This window comes from Vanessa cardui, chromosome 6, assembly GCF_905220365.1.
Source record: "Vanessa cardui chromosome 6, ilVanCard2.1, whole genome shotgun sequence".
Classification (NCBI taxonomy): Eukaryota; Metazoa; Arthropoda; class Insecta; order Lepidoptera; family Nymphalidae; genus Vanessa; species Vanessa cardui.
Window position 1 is genome coordinate 12062080 of NC_061128.1, and position 17476 is coordinate 12079555.

Genomic DNA, 17476 nt, shown 5'->3' on the forward strand with positions numbered 1-17476 from the left:
AGAAAGTCCAACAACAGTTTTTACAACGTAACGGGAAATAAATATATACCTTATATATATTTTTGTTATTCTTAAACTCTATCGTTTCCTTTGATCAGTAAATTGTTTCATTCTTTCAAATATATCATCTAAATTCCTCAATATATGTATTTCATATTTCAAATTAATTATCGTCATATAACTATAAGACAAGTCACTCGTTAAAATTGTTTGATATATAGACATATCAATTACCGACAACATTCAAAGTTCGTTAAGACAAATTATTGAACCTTTAACCTGCCGCCTATAAATTGGTATGTTAAGTTGAGTAATTGGCTGCAATGTTAGGTAACTGATTTATAAATCATACTAAAATTATAAGCAGTTTTCGTGATATTTTCCTCTATTCAAGCAAAAGAGAATACAATTTTAGTGGAACTTTCGTTTTATGTTAGGAACTTCGTTACGTTACGTTAAATCGTATAAAATTGTCATTTTTATAAACTATTGTGTAATTGTTAATTTTTAGACAATAGCGAAGGTTGAAAACATAGAAATTGTTGTAGGTTTGGGAAGAAACGCATCATTATTGTCGTTAATGTTGGAACTAGCAATAAAACATTAGTTTTATCTAAAGCCATTAGCAAGCAATCATTATTCATACCACGGTCTTTATTTAACTGAATATTGGAAATATAATAATTATAGTATTATTACAATTTTAATAAAACAGACAGAATGGCAACTGGGCCACCTGACCTGGTAAGTGATGACCACCGACCGAGAGACACTAAGAAATAATTACCATTCTTTACATCGTCATGAGCGATAAGAATTTATATTCCTCGTATCTCTATTCTGAAATAACTTTTCACCCTTCAAATCACTCACCCTTTAAATCTAAAACCAACTAAGTATTGCTGTTTTGATTTTAGAATATGTGATGAGTCGGTACCTACACAGGCCTTGCAAAAGCCCTACCAGTAAGCATGTTATGTAACAAGTATCGTAAACAGTGCGTTGCAGTTCACTGGAGATGGCCGACGAGTGACGAGTTCACGACTCCTAACGCGGTCACGGCCGGTTGACGCTCCGTCATTCGATATGTCGCAGGCATTTATAAAATTACTTCGTCCTAAAACTATTGAAATACATGTACAATGATAATTATTGTTATTGTTATCCTTTTCAGTTTTAGCTGATAATAATTATGAACGTTTGAACTGTATCTACAACATTTCTTCTGAAATATAATATTTTAAATTAACATGGTTATTGCTTTATTTTATTTAATTTTTTTTTTCGTTGGAGCTCGATATTTCGACATTATCTACGAATGTCTTGTTCACGAGACTAAACTTTCTATTGAAATGTTTTTTCACTATCTAACATACTATAACAAAACACCCTTGATAAATATAAAGTTATATATTTATTGAAATAGATAGACAAGACAATGTTTATAAGAATATATATAGTCTATATTCTTTCGTAAGTAGTTTAAATTAAATTGTCTGTTAAATAAGAATATGAATTACACATTTTACAAACCTTTTACAAGACTTTCCTGAATATTATAAACTATAGGACATATCGCAGTATTATTTTTATTGTGTGATAAGTCTTTGAGCAGTCTTTTAAAGTCTTAGACTATTATTAGTTTTATATAATTGTATCAGTTGAAAACATCAATTATTATAGGAAATGACATTTTATTTAATCAGTTTTGTGGTTATAGGATTATAGAACATAGATACAGCTCATCGATCCTTCGCTTCTGCGCATTGCTGTTATCAAATGAGAGTTTTGTTAAGCGGATTGATTATTATTTAAAAAAAGTATTAAATGGGTTATATATCAACTCAACCAGTTTTTATTAAACTGACTACAACTCAGTGAATGCTATTTTCTTGGCATGCAGTTAATAAATTCAAATTGACAACTGCAGAATAATAAAGAAATTAATCGTGACACTGAAGGACTACAATATCAAATTAATAATAATTTACTGCATTTTAATAGACGTTATTTTGTAATATTGTAAATTAGTCTGGCAAAGTATCTTGTTTATTTTCGCTAGTGCAGTTGTCTGAACGTTTCGATAGATGGCGTTCTGTTACACTATTTTTGAAGATTCAATGCTGACTAGGGCGACGCGACACATTATAAGTATCATTGTATCTCTAAAAAACATTTTTTTTCGCTGGTGACTTTAGCAAAGTTGGTGCCTGTAGATTTTAAAGAACGTTGCTTTTATTGACTTTTCGTCTAAAGCTGGTCGTATATAATAAAATAGCCTCACTTCCGAACATACTTTGAACGCAATTTGAACACGAATTGCAAATTACTTTAATACATTTGATTTGTTTAATTTTGTATATAGAATCTTTTATTATATATACTCTGCTCGAAATTGGTGAAAACTAAAAGCTTGTTGCTAGAACAATTCCTTGATTTTAATTTTACCTTTAACTCTGTGATTCTTGTTCTTATACTAATAAAATCATTACTATTAATTTTCGAGTTTACTTTTTAATACGAATCAATATTTAATTTAGTTTTCACCCGGGATTTCGCGGTAATTTAGGAATTTGATGACGTATATTATTTACAGATTATCTTTATAAATTTTAGCCTATGTGTTATTCTGGCGTGTAAGCTATATTTTACATACATTTTATTTATTTAATATTTTTTTTTGTTTCATTACAAGCGTGAGTAACATGCATCTGTGCATACTAACATTCGCCTTTATAATTTTTAATAAGGCGGGAATTCAATTATAAATTTGTTACATAATATTTTAAATGAAATAAAAAGAGTGTGCATTACTATAGCTATCGGATATGGTTTGTGAAGACGAAGGTATCATGACCACACGAGAGGATGGTCCTTAAAGAAAACAAAATCAATTTTAGCGATTAAGTAGCTATTAAATATTTAATGCTGGCAACACTATTTTTAATATGACTAAGAGTTTTTTAATGTAGATTTTTTTACACGAAAAAGCTCTGTTCATTGGCACAGTAAAATGTTTCGCAACGAGGAACCGATAACGGGTCAGTTGTAAAAATAAATTTGGCAAACCATACTTCCTTGAACCGTAGACTATTCGCTATGACGTCTGATTGTTTTCCTTGAAATTGTGCGAAAATATCCAAAATACTAACGAATCCATTCCTTTTTTAATGTATTAAATATATTTTCCTGATTCCTCATGCGTTGGCTCATTGTCAGGTTAAAAGAAAAAAAATAAAATATATCGCCAGTAACAATAGGTTGGAATGACAGATAATTTTTAGAAAGAATAAAACTTACTTTTTAATCGTTTCTTGTAAAAAAAAAATTTAGTACCTAAGTTGTTATTTTTGTTGAATGACGATTACAGTAATTATAAGTTTTTTTTTAAAATCATAATATTAAAAATAGCAGTAATTCCAATTCAATATCATACAGAAGTCGTAGGTGTAAATTTAATTTATAGTTTAAGTACATTTATATAAGTAGGTACTATGTATGACACGTATTATGTGGACTTCATCAAATACTAGCTAAGTATGTGTGTACCTTATCGAGCGGAATAGGAAGGGTTGCTTATTTCAAGGGACACAAACTCCACAGCAAATATTATCCAAATCGTTACGCCGGTTCAGACACTTTTTGGATTCATACCAATTCATTGTGAATCAAATATTTGTATCAAGAAATTTCGTATAAGGCATAATGAATGAGTTTTTATCTCACGTAAATTTAATTAATGTTCTAGTATTTCCAATACTTAGTATGCTGTAGATGGCGGGGTGGTGATCTCCTTTCACCTTCCGTATTCGTATAGGGTTGTGTGTTGCTATAAAAATAATAATAAAATATCAGATTATCATATTAATAAGTTTGTCTATGTCTAAATCTCATTGTCTTTGATACTAAGTTTAATGTTTATCTCTGTGGTAATTATAGTTGTATAAAGTAAAAAAGGCTAGGAAGTAATAGTGACAGTTATTTAGATTTTTATGTATATGACACCGTAAAATTACAAAATTCGTTAGATTACAAATGTCGAAATATCGAAGAAACCGTGAATTACGATTGCAATTTAACGCATTATTTTTTGCTATATTGTTAATGTAATCTATCGAAGTTAAACTGTAAGATTACAATCTGTCTCTGAAGCTCTTCCTTCATGGTTCGGTTAACAATATTTCGACAGTTTACAATCTGACTGGACAGATTGTAATCTAACGAATTTTGTAATCTTACGGTGATATATATACTATATAGGATTTTAAATTAACATGGTTATTTTTATTATTAAAGTTATTAATTTCGGGATATTTACCATGTTTTTTATTTTTGTTCGGTGGAGCTCGATATTTCGACATTGTCTACGAATGTCTTGTTCACGAGACTGAAGTGTGCGGGTAGATGCTGATAATGTTAGAGGTGTCCGTATCGAACTACCTCCTTTCTTGTACGTTTGCTACGTAAACACCGGTCACCACTACTATTGCCACTTTCACCCCTACCATTGTCATATAGATATATATACTATTCGTAATTAGCAACAAGCGTGGTATGTAACGGTGTGTGTGCGTATGTGCACTTTACGAGTACAGTACTCACACCGCTTAGTATATTGCAGCGCTGCATTTGCATTCTCCGTGCTCGCAACTCCTCTTCCTAATACTGAATTGAATTTCGTAACGAATACATGTGTTAACATGCAGGGATTCGTGTTACAACTGACAACGAGATATGAGAGGTAGAGGAGTATGCAAAGCTCACTGTTCTAATTCTAAATGCTAACATTGTAACATGTTAATGTTAACAAATGACACAGGTCAGGCACCAGCTTAACAGTAAAAACGTGAAGCTTACTTCGAGAAAACTACTTAATGCAAGAATAGATATTTCTAATTTTTGTTGTGTTGTTACTAAGATTTGATTTAAATTCTTTGAAAGTTGTGGCGTTATTAGTATGTATTATTTAAAATGAAAAAAAAAATCACAGGTTAACATATAAGAAACTATACAGTCATAAGCACCATTTTTAAGTATCGAATACTTATATACATACGACGTTTTTTATAAACAATAGTCCAGATACATATTTATCTCTAATATTTGTACTATTTTGTTCTTAATCAACACAAGTCAATTCTCTATATTAGTTCGTTGGTGTTGCCAGCCCTGTGTCGTGCACCTGTTCTCGAGAAGCCGTGAACTCGTTCACGACCTAATCTTATTTATGTTAGCTGTTTATATTAAATACGATATGAGGTAGAGCAATCACAAACTTAGATTACGTGATTAACTTCGAACAATTTATATGATGATTAAGAAAAATATTAGTATGCCAGCCAGTATACATACAAACTACAATCTTTTTCTATAGCGTTTTTCAAATAATAATTGATACTATTTTAGATGCAGACGTAAAGCTTTTTTTTTTTTTTGAATCAATAGTTTTTGACTATTATTGACAGTTCATTAATAAAATTTAAAATTTTAAGGAAGCGTTCAATTTTACAAAACAGTATGATTCATAAAGTTTAAAAAAAATCATTATAATGTGTGGTGTTGGTAATTTATGTCCTGTTTCGAATCAATATTCTGATGCACTCTTTTCTCCGAACTAACAGAACAATGATCGTCTTATTGTCAAACGAGACACGTATTCGCTTCTAGCCGACACAAAATGTAAACAAATTGTCCTGCTTATTTATATTTAACGTAATCATTCCGTTTCTTTGTTATGGAGGACGTAAGGAGTATCATATTAGTGGCAATACAATGGCTGTGAAGCAGCGCCGGTAATAGCTGTCCTAATCACGTCAAACATTTCTCAGATCTCAGATCTCTAGTTATAACCAAGTCAAAATCGAATGATGAATTTAAATAAAAAAAAAACTGTAATATTTAATTGGCATGACGTTTGTTTCCTGTGTCTCAAAAGGCAAAGGCAAAATATGATATGTTTAATTGTAAGTGTTAAAGTCATTTGGTAAATTATAATATTTAACATACATAAACTGCAACCAGTTATATTCATATTGCTAGTAATGTACAAGATTTCGTTTTTGATAACAATATGACATAAAGACACTGTAAAAAAATCATTCAAAACCACTTTTTTATGAATTGGAAGACTGAAATTAAACGTTTTTATACAATAATGTTGATTTAGTAGTTCTAGTCTTAAGTATTTCAATTGTATAATTTAGAAATTAAGGTAATATCAGGTATTAAAATTTTGAGAGTATTAACTTTTTTTTTGGCAAAATTTTTCTACTTTTATTTTATGTAGTTGACGGCTTTCAAAACAAACATAATACGTAGACTCAAAGCATAAACTGCTATGTTACCTAATTAATATTTATCGTTCAACTTAAAATAACACTATTTTGCACTTATTGCTTCGAAAATAGGCGTATTGATTTCACGACAGGAACTCGTTGTGAGACTACTGGCGCCAGTTAGGTATTTTGCTAATATTATGATTGGGATGGAACACGTGAATAAAGGCAAGCACTATTGTTTTGTGCTTAATTTTTTAATTCATCTCGTGTTAGTCGGCAAAGGAAAACTTCATGAGGATAAAAAGAACAATGACGAATGTCTTATACTATAACGGTGTTTAGTTATGTTGGATTGCTGTTGCTTATGAATAAATATCTTGTGCTCTCTAATATATCTTGCGTAGTTGCCAATGATATGACAACTCTATCATTAGTGTTAGTTATAACAGTTATCCCTTTTTACATACATATAAATAGACAAGTTAAAACATTCACAGTTTTATACTATCGCAGATATTATCGTTCACATCTTGTTTCTCTTCAATAGGATGCTTAAATAAATAAATAATTATATTATTATTACATATTCGGAATCATAGTCTTCTTGGTATGTTACCTTTAAAAAGGTACATTGGTCGAAACACGGCTCCACCTCAAAAGTACTCCAAATTTTTTTCTATCGTCCTTTACCAGTAAAATGGTAGTATCCTAAGTAATATAAAGTAGGCGCATGGCTTCGAACCTCTTCCGAAAAAGTGATAATATTCAATTCGTGATTTGAACGATATTGTCCTAGAATTCAGTGAGTTCTAATTGTAATGACACACAAACACAAACGTCCAAATCCAAACAAATAAGTACACACAAACACACGTACACACGATGTAGTAGACATATAAAAAAAATTTAACTTTGTTTATTTTTTAATCGTCGAGTTATGAATAATCAACAAATAAATAGTAGGCAGTAGATTCCTAAAAGTGAAATAATTTTATTAATTTGTCAGTTGATTGTTATAAAAATAGTATTTAAATTTCAAAATTTTATTCGAGAATTTGCAGAGCATTTGCCAAAAGGAACACCTGTTAATTAATGTAAATAGCGGGGTTGGGCGCGTAACGTAATTAAGACCGCTTTGTTCCAGTTCTGCAAGGTTTTTTTTTATACTTCAACTTGGTATTTACTTATTAAAATGTGTTACATATGTGAACCATTCTTGTGGATTAAATGTCTGTTCTCTGCTTGTTTAAATAACAGGAATTATAAATTGAGATTTCCTGTTCGATGTTTATTTTAAGATACATTCGTCCATACATGTTTTAGGTTTTGATATGTGTAGCTTTTTGATGAAGCTGACAAGTAAGTTGGTCATCTAATAAGTGGTACATATTGGAGCCGTAAGAAATATTAATCGTACCTTAAGCGCTACCAAACTTGGGAACAAAGATGTTGTCTCTTGTTAACTATAAGCAGTTATTTTGGCTCAATCTAATAAAACACGTTGGCTTTTCGTAATGAACGATGTATATTTAAAACCGGAACACACACATAAGTAAAGGACGCCATTTGTACTTAAAGCACAGATAAAATATATTTTGTTTCCACAGACTAACACAATCATCCTTCTAACCCAAACACAACCTTAAAACCTTAAATTTTAAAGTCGATTAGTACAGTACTTAGTGTTATATTGTTTAACGCTAGAATTTAAGATGAGTGGGCGGCCACCAAGGCAATTATATTATTAATTTAATTGCATTTTAAATATTAATTGGAAACTGCAGTACGAAATTAAATAAACAGCTTGTATGTAAATATCTCACTACTGGGCTATAGACAGCTTATTCTAGACTAAAGCTAGCTTATTCCACGACGCCTGACATTGGTTAATTTTAAGTAGGAATTAAGCATATGATAATTCAGCCGTCTTTAAAGATTCACGTGTTCAAACAACTGGGCCACTTTTGCTATTGCATGTTATAATTGCATAATATATTCCAATTTAATACAATTTGCCATATTGGATGACGTTTATGGTTATTACACTCCTCTGGGTCATAGCGTGAAGTTATATCCTTTATGTATCTCAATAAACTAAGTTAAAGTGTTCTAGTTAATTAGAATAATAGGGCACGTTTCCATCGCGAAATATATCAAGCACTAATCGAATTAACGGTGTATTTCCGCAGATATTTCAGTGTGTAACAGTCTTATTGCTACTGAAATACAATAAAATTTGATTGATGGATATTTCTCTATTGAGATTCGATGGATACAATCGGTTCAATAGATTCAGATTTTATCTTTTACAAACAAATAAATCTGTATACATATAATGTTATTATGTATATTTCTGTCCGAACGCTAAAATACTTATTGCTATAACGAAATATCTCTCCTTAGTAAGGAGTTGCTTTCAATAATTCTTATATTTAAATGCCATTTAAAAAGCTTTCGCCAGGATTCCTTTAACGTCAGTAACATTGGGCTTTCATACAAACTTCCAAATTCTGTTTTATCCGTAAAATCCATTCTTAGCGGATACTCTATAAAGAACCTACATGCCAAATTTCAAGTTTGTAAATGTTATAGTTTCTGCGATTCCGTAATGATTCAGTGATGATATTTCGCTTTCATGTATAAAAAGTCATAATAATGCATGAAAGCCGATATAGAAGCCGGTCTTATGGTAGCGCTTTCAAGATCAGCTCGTTAGAATATGGACTAAAGCCTTCTACAGCTGAATGTAAAATACTCAGATACCTACAATGTTTAGTATTTATATGAATACGAAAAATTGTTTTTAATCTGTGGGTCTACTGTTGTTCGGGCAAAGGTAACACGATCGTTCAGCCAAGTGACGTTTGTAACAAAAGCAAATCTATTAAAAATTAAAAAAAAATATATAGTTAAGAGTACTTCTTTATTCAAATTAGAATGCTTCAGAATATACATACATAAATATTAGCGCTAATTTATAATTGAGCAAGTTCTAAGTGATGATGCAAATATTGATAGAATTATTATTTAATATTGATAGTGCCAACAAAGTCGCTTCTTTAACGTGCAGTCGACGTCAAAGGTCTCTCGTGACTGTACCTAGTTACCTACCTACATTGGTAGCTAGCGACCTTTGTAACTAGGGCACTAACCTATTCCCTTAGTTTAAAATTCAAACGGCTCCCGCGACATGCAGATATTATGACTACAAAATAAAAAGTCATTAAAATACATCAGGTATCTCGTTTAACTAGTTCTATTAATAATGTTGTGTTATGTAATACATGATCTGTTAAAGGAGTTCTGTTGAATGTATAATGGTGCGATGGAATGTATTTATTAAATGAAATTAATAATTTATTACTTTATTTCTAGTAAACAGTTACAGATTATTTATAATTAATATGAGATATGACCAATGATATTCTAATAAACAGATATGTTATATCCATACTAAACAACAGAAAAAAGTGTGCCGGGGACCGTTTATTTTACATTTCGTTACAAGTAAAAATGATAGCTTGATAAAAACAATAAGTAAAAGGGATAACTAGATGTTTTAATAAAGCAAAACCTATTACTACGTAATTATGATGTATTATAACGTATTACTACGTAAAACGACTAAAGGCAAACGTCTCAATTAGGACGTTTTCTAGTCTTCACTTTTTGCCCGTTAATAACATATCTGTTTACTTAAACATCATTGGATATGACTTATTATATTTTATATCGCACCATTCGGTTGGTCTCTTCAGAAAACGGCTTGGAGCGTCCATCTTGCTACTTTAGTGGTCGGTGGAAACTAATATGGCAAATATTATCTCTCAAATGCACTTAATTCACGATATTATTCTTTACTATTTAGTAGGAAATCTTAACTAATATTAATAAGATTAGTACCACCTGTTTGTAACTTTCTTATGCAAAATCGACTGAATTGATTTTAATAATACTTTACAATAATATAGCTTATACATCAGAATAACACCTAGGTAAAATAGACTATATTTTATAAACACATTGTGTAAATATACTTAAAGGCGAGTATAAAAATAAATTAAGCACATGAAAATACAGTTATACTTGCCCCAGATATCTTTCTTTGGTTATTATTGACTCAATAAAATCAAAATGTTTTTTTTTCTAGTAGGATCTGAGTACTTTCGAAGAATTGAATTAAATACTTACTACTTACTAAATGTAATTAAATGATAAAATTAACAAATCAAGTAATAATTGTGTACATACATCGTGTAAACTATTATGGATTATCCGTAAATTATACTGTATAATTATACTTATCTTCACACCAGTGTGAATTCGTAATAAAGAAAATGATTTAATATAACTATAATTTACATCATCATACAGAAATAATTTAGCTTTCGTTCATTCGTTTTTTACTTATAATATTAGTATAGATTATATATTTTGTCACATTTATAATTAAAAATTTAAGAAAATAGTTCGTATATGAAATCAAACCATTGCTGTGTAAATAAAAAAAAATGGAACAATTTATCGTCTGGTTGGTCAGTTATCATCGTAAAATTGACAATCTTCAGTAAACGAAGCACCTTTATCAAATCCAATAATTATAAGATAACGGTGACATGTTAATGTATACTGCGAGTGACCTATCGTCTATCGTATTGGATTCTGACGCAATCTTCTTCCAAGCTTGCTATTGTTAACCTAAGAGAAGTAGGTACGTAAGCTGAAATAACTAAACAATGTAACATACGGAATATTACTGTGCTAACGGTATTTTATTAATTAATTAATACACTTTTATTATACACTGAATCTTTATAAGACAAGAAGGGCAATCATTGTTGAGCTTTAATTTTTAATTTGTGTTTGTAATATTAATTTTTCAATTTGATGATGAAATTTTGACACATGTTAATCCATCAATAAGTGGAAAAGAGAAAGTGAGAGAGTGAGGGAGAAGAGTATGTTTTTTTTTCTGCGTTACTTTTCATGACCAAGGTATTTATTTTCGAACCATTGGTAATTTTTTGGCGATTATAGTCAAGGACAACTTCTATATTGTTTTTATAATTCGTATTTCAATTTACTTCGACATCAAAAGCAACTTTGTCTAGATATAAATTATGGTTTTTTATATATTGTTATTTGTGTCATAAATAAAATTTTAGCAAAAAGAAAAACCGACTTCAAACAAAACACTATTTTAAAACAAATGAATATGCACGAAAAAGTAATAAAAATAATTGCGTATTCAACATATTTTTTAGAGTCTTCCTAAGTTAAATGAAATGAAAAATATGTGACTACTTAAAAGTCGATTAACGATTATATCATGTAGTTATAGTTATTGGTATATTTGGAGCCGGTGTCAGCCACGGTGCCCTTGCCCCAACAATCAAAAGAAAGAAGCGATACGAGCCCCTTGATTAATCCAGTATATTATTGTGTAAAAGGTAATTTGTAAAAAACATATTTGTTAAAGTATTCTCGTATTGTTTTTTTGATAGATATACTGTACTGGGTTTTATTGGCTGACACCGACTCCAAATATAACAATAATTGTGACGTTTTCAGTTATTCACCTATTTGTCGCGCATATACATAATGCAAATTTAAGACTTATGTCGTTTTCACATGGATACCATCGTCGGAAAAAAAATAAAAAAAATGGGACCCCACGGGAAGCACTACCTTTCAAACAAAAAAAAAATTATCAAAATCGGTCCACCCAGTGAAAAGTTATGAGGTAACAAACATAAAAAAAAAAAAAAAAAATACAGACGAATTGATAACCTCCTCCTTTTGGAAGTCGGTTGAAAATAACAATTTAAAACGAATCGCTGTTGATATTAGTTATTTTTGAACATATCTGATTCCTTCTAGAATCTTCTGCGTACGAATTCGTCACAATTTAAAAAAAAAAATCGTCGTGATTAATATTACCTTGGCAATAGCTTTTTTTATTTGAAATGTATTTTGTTATTGAAACCTACTGATCCTATAACTATATGCAATCTAACTGAAAATTAGTAAACTTGGCAAATAAATATTTGTAGTTAATATTGCCAGTAAAAGGCCATGAATTAATAAATTAATTGATCTTAAAACAATAATGTTTATATATTTTGAATTCGTTTATCTTTCGTAACCTTGGCCTATAGAGTTTTAACGCTCTTGAGTTCGAAATTATGTCTATTTTTGTCTCAGTGGATTAATTATAATAACATTATTTCTGTTCCTTGAATTTTTAATAAGTTTCTTATTTGTTCAATTATTTTTATTTTCAGTGTGTTGCGACTAACGCATCGTTCGCAGACTTGCACTCGGCAGCCAATGGGCGAGTGTGACGTCGTGTTTGTAGTGATGGGGCCCGGGTATATAAGGCCTCGACAGGCCCCACTCGCTCTCTTCTCCTACATTTTCAACATATAAATTTGTAAATAGTAATACGTGGTCTTGCTCATAAATTAAAACATATTAACCAGACTATGGACTTTTATTACGTCCCAAAAAGTGGTCCTTCGAGCCGGATGACTTATGACTGTTTGACCCTAGATCAGATTATCACCAGGTCCATTTATCCACCTCAAAACAGCCCCAGTTGGGTCGTAAAAAAGTTTAATTTGAGAGTGCAACCTCGAAAGTTAAAGTTGATAATGTATATTCTCCCGTGTCTCTTAAAACTGTTGGTTATATGCATCGTTTTGAATCTTCCATATAAAAAAGCATCGGCATATAAATATAAATATGGACCTGAGAAGGCCTAGTTGTTAGAACGCGTGCATCTTAACCGATGATTGTGGGTTCAAACCCAGGCAAGCACCACTATATATATGTGCTTAATTTGCGTTTATAATTCATCTTGTGCTCGGCGGTGAAGGAAAACATCGTGAGGAAACCTGCATGTGTCTAATTTCATCGAAATTCTGCTACATGTGCATTCCACCAACCCGCATTGGAACAGCGTGGTGGAATATCTTCCAAAACTCTCTTCTTAATGGAAGAGGAGTCCTTATCCCAGCTGTGGGAAATTTACAGGCTGTTACTTTACTTTCTTTTACTTTATAAAAATATGCGGGACGAACGTGTGCATCTCTGCGCAGGCAGATTTGCAATATATTGGTTTTGCCTAGTCTCTCTTGACATGATCGAAATCAGTCTGAGGCTCTTCATTTATTTCAATTTATTTGTTGTGGAAGCGTTTGACATCAGTAATAAACTGCATTTTTTTATAAATGTGATAATTTTACTTGGTGGTAGGGATTTGTGGGAGTTATTCTACCGCCAAATAACAGTACTCAGTATTGTTGTGTTCCTGTTTGAAGCCAGTGTAACTACAGGCTCAAGGGACATAACATCTTAGTTTCGAAGGTTGGTGGCACATTGACGATGTAAGGAATAGTTAATATTTCTTACAGCGTCATTGTCTATGGGTGATGGTGACCACTTACCATCAGGTGGCCCATATGCTCGTCCGCCAACCTATACCATAAAAAAAATCAAAAAAAAATAATGATGGTCATTTGTGAAGACGAGTTAGATGCCTGCCTGTATATAGAACATTTATATATTATCATTGGAAAGTGATTCGTGTATTTGTATCGCAAAATTAAGTAGTACAATCGTATTCAACATTTATAATCGATATCCGAAATCGATAGGTATAGCATTGACCTACATTACATTTCGTTTTAATATTAATATTGATTTTAACTTTCGATTGTTTTTTTTTTATTCTTTCTTTTACTTCACATAGTAATATTTAATAAGTAAATTTAATTCACTTAACAAAAAAAAATTGCGACTAGAAAATTATTTAAATTCTTATTAGTTAAGTTTGTTTATTTGTACTCAGTGCAACTTAATATAAAAAAAATACATTATAAATACCTTTTACATAGCTATTGGGTTGCCATAAGCATATTAATAATATCAGATTGTTTCTGATGGTGTTGCCCACACACAAAACAAGCAATTTGCCCTGGTGTTTTGGTAAAAGAAAAATTTAATTCTTCAGTGCTAAAGGAAGAAGTATTTTCCGGTCATCGAATCTAAAATAAACAATATGTTCATAAACTTTAAATTTATACTTTAAGATACATATGTACAATACAATAAGAGTCGAGATGGCCCAGTGGTTAGAACGCGTGCATCTTAACCGATGATTGCGGGTTCAAACCCAGGCAAGCACCGCTGTTTCATGTGCTTAATTTGTCTTCTTTATAATTCATCTCGTGCTCGGCTGTGAAGGAAAACATCGTGAGGAAACCTGCATGTGACAAATTTCATAGAAATTCTGCCACATGTGTATTCCACCAACCCGCATTGGAACAGCGTGGTGGAATATGTTCCAAACCTTCTCCTCAAAGGGAGAGGAGGCCTTTAGCCCAGCCGTGGGAATTTACAGGCTGTTGTTGTTGTTGTTGTTGATGTACAATACACACGTATCAAATTAATATCTCTGTATATTGTATGTCGTATGGTCTGTTTGTTTCATAGAAGTGTATTCAAAATTTCAGCTAAATCGGTTGCGTGGACTTAGCGGTAACTTTGACTCAACATATAAATTTTTAATAAAAAATTGTAAATACTTTGATATATTGTTGTTTTTAGTTCGAAGTTAGTTTAATATTAAATCTTATCAATTTGCATCATAGTTAATGACTTGACTGATTCTAAAGAACTTTTATTTGATTGAATGTTGGTGTATTTTAACAAATTATTTTAGATAATTTAAAAAATGTTAATATACTTGAACATCTTGTAACAGACCCCATGAACAATATTTGTATTTTGTTCATTGAGAATGTTCCATATTGCTGTAACTAGTAAAATAATACTGTAGCCCACCATATTTTGGACCATTTAATAAATCGTATTGATAATAATTAAAATATATACACGGGCATTTAATCCCTCATTGGTCTCGTGTCTAGCATATAAGGCCGTTTATCTTGAGGTTCGAAGTTTAAATCATGGATCGATAAAAATTATTGTGTTTTTCTATCAATAAAGTATCTGTGTTGGTCCAGTGTTTGGATCAAATGGTTGGTAGTTATCACTCTGCTGCCATCGAAAATAAGTAAAGTCGTTAGTACGAATTAATAATTAAAAAAATGTAAACTCACTAATGATTTCCGTGGTATGAGCCCGCAATTTTCGATTTATACTAGCCACTTATCTATTGCTGCTGGCAGTTCTACATGAAATTTTATTCGCTGTGAGAAACGTTAGGTACTTTGAAAATAAGAACCGTCAGTAAAATATTCAGGCATGGACAGTTCTAAATCTACCTTGTTCCTTGACCCCATAACGGTGTGACGCGTCGAACCTCGGTACGTATTGGCAAGTATTCTCATAATAAATCTTGTATGGTAACATTCGAGAGCATTCTACTTTAACGTCACTATATTATTTTTTTATAGCGTCTTTTTGTTCTATTCCTACTATTTTTGTAGACATAATATATATAGGTAATTGTTGTTATAACAGATTGTTATATGTATTAAATTAATTGCTATAATTGGTTCTATGTACTTTATCTTCAAACTCGCGATCCTCACCGGTTTCAGGTGCGATACTGATACTAAATAGATTGTCTTACAATGTTTACAGATATTTTGCCATTAGACAATACAAAACCGTTATGTCCCTGCATTTTAAATATTACATTCTGTAAAGGACTATATTGATTTATATTAAATGCAAAATGATGAGGATGTTAACAAAATAATCTTCTATTTAACCAAAATGATCGCCAACGTCCATACCACGTTGAATACACCGGTTCTCGTCCGATCACCGAAGTTAAGCAACGTCGGGCGCGTTCAGTACTTGGATGGGTGACCGCCTGGGAACACCGCGTGTCGTTGGCTTTTTTGCTATAAATTAGTCAATTTAATATTTTAATTAATGTATTTATGTAGCCAATCATAAAATTCTGATCATCAACATTAGATATTTACCTTTAATAAGTACACCAGTACAAAGAATATTTTCATTTTTTTTAACTATTATAGTTTTATGCGTTCCACGCGCGACTTTCTTTTTTTTTTTAATAATAATTGCGCGGAAAACATCTTGTATTATTTTTTAAAGCCATACGAATGATGTTCTAAAATCAGTTACAATTTTATGAAATCGGATACACTACCAAAATATGAGTTTATTAAATATATAATTTTAATATAAATGTAATTACATAAAGAAGTATTTCTAACACGTTAGTTATTCACGCACATTTTTTTTACATTATTTATCAAATCTCCAGCGACGTTTCGTCGATTATTTTAGTTCATCATTCTGTCACTTCAATTACTTTGATTTTCCTGCATGTTTTTATTTCTAGCAACATTTCTCTGAATTAAAAATTATTCCCTCATATTTCGTTACAAGGAAGAATTTTCTGGAATTATATAAGTTGGCACGGTTACATCTAGATTGTATTATGATGTAAATGTGAATGATACATCATTTTATTAGCATAAGATATATTTTCCTTCATTTTTTGTTATTCTGACGCATAAATTATATTACCCATGTAATGGTAATATTTAGAGTTGTTGTGAAATCGACTTTAAGGAATATCTTAGTAATATTATACATAAGAAATTTTGATGTTACTTTGAATGGAGTGAAATGTGGTAGAAAGATTATGATCTGGAATAGTACATTGGTTAATATTTATCTCGGAAAATGTATCAAACACCTGTCTCTCTTCTTCAGGCGCAATGGCGGGTGCTTCAACCACGACTAAGCCTTTTGTTGACAATATCAATTGATATTGCGGTGACCTATTACAGTCGCTTTTGTTTCTAGATGTATCATTTCTTATCCGGCACAAGTATATCATGACGATTTCCTTGCTTCAGTTCGTAACGAATTGTAAACATACGACTTTCAATGTTCCACGGGTTAATTCAATTTGAGTTACATTACAATATTTAGAAGTGTACAAAAAGTATTAAGTATATTTAAACTTTAAAAAGGTAATAATTAATTCTAGATTTCGCTACGTTGTTTTTAAATCTTATCAATCATTGAGTTATTGAAGCTTCAAAATTATATTACTTTATAAAGCAGCCATTTATAAAAGATAGAGATCTGCCTACATAAATTTAAACCACATTTACAAAACGTCATTAAAAATAAGGCATATTATACAATACAAGATAATGAATGTGAGTATTTTTTGATTTCCG

At 30.9% G+C, this 17476-nt stretch overlaps 1 non-coding gene across 1 annotated transcript; it reads left to right on the top strand.

The window, feature by feature from the left end:
• Positions 1 to 16031: 16031 nt before the first annotated feature.
• On the top strand, positions 16032 to 16150 carry LOC124530769. The gene has a single exon (XR_006966481.1). It is a non-coding gene; the product is annotated as a 5S ribosomal RNA (ribosomal RNA).
• The last annotated feature ends 1326 nt before the right edge of the window (positions 16151 to 17476 follow it).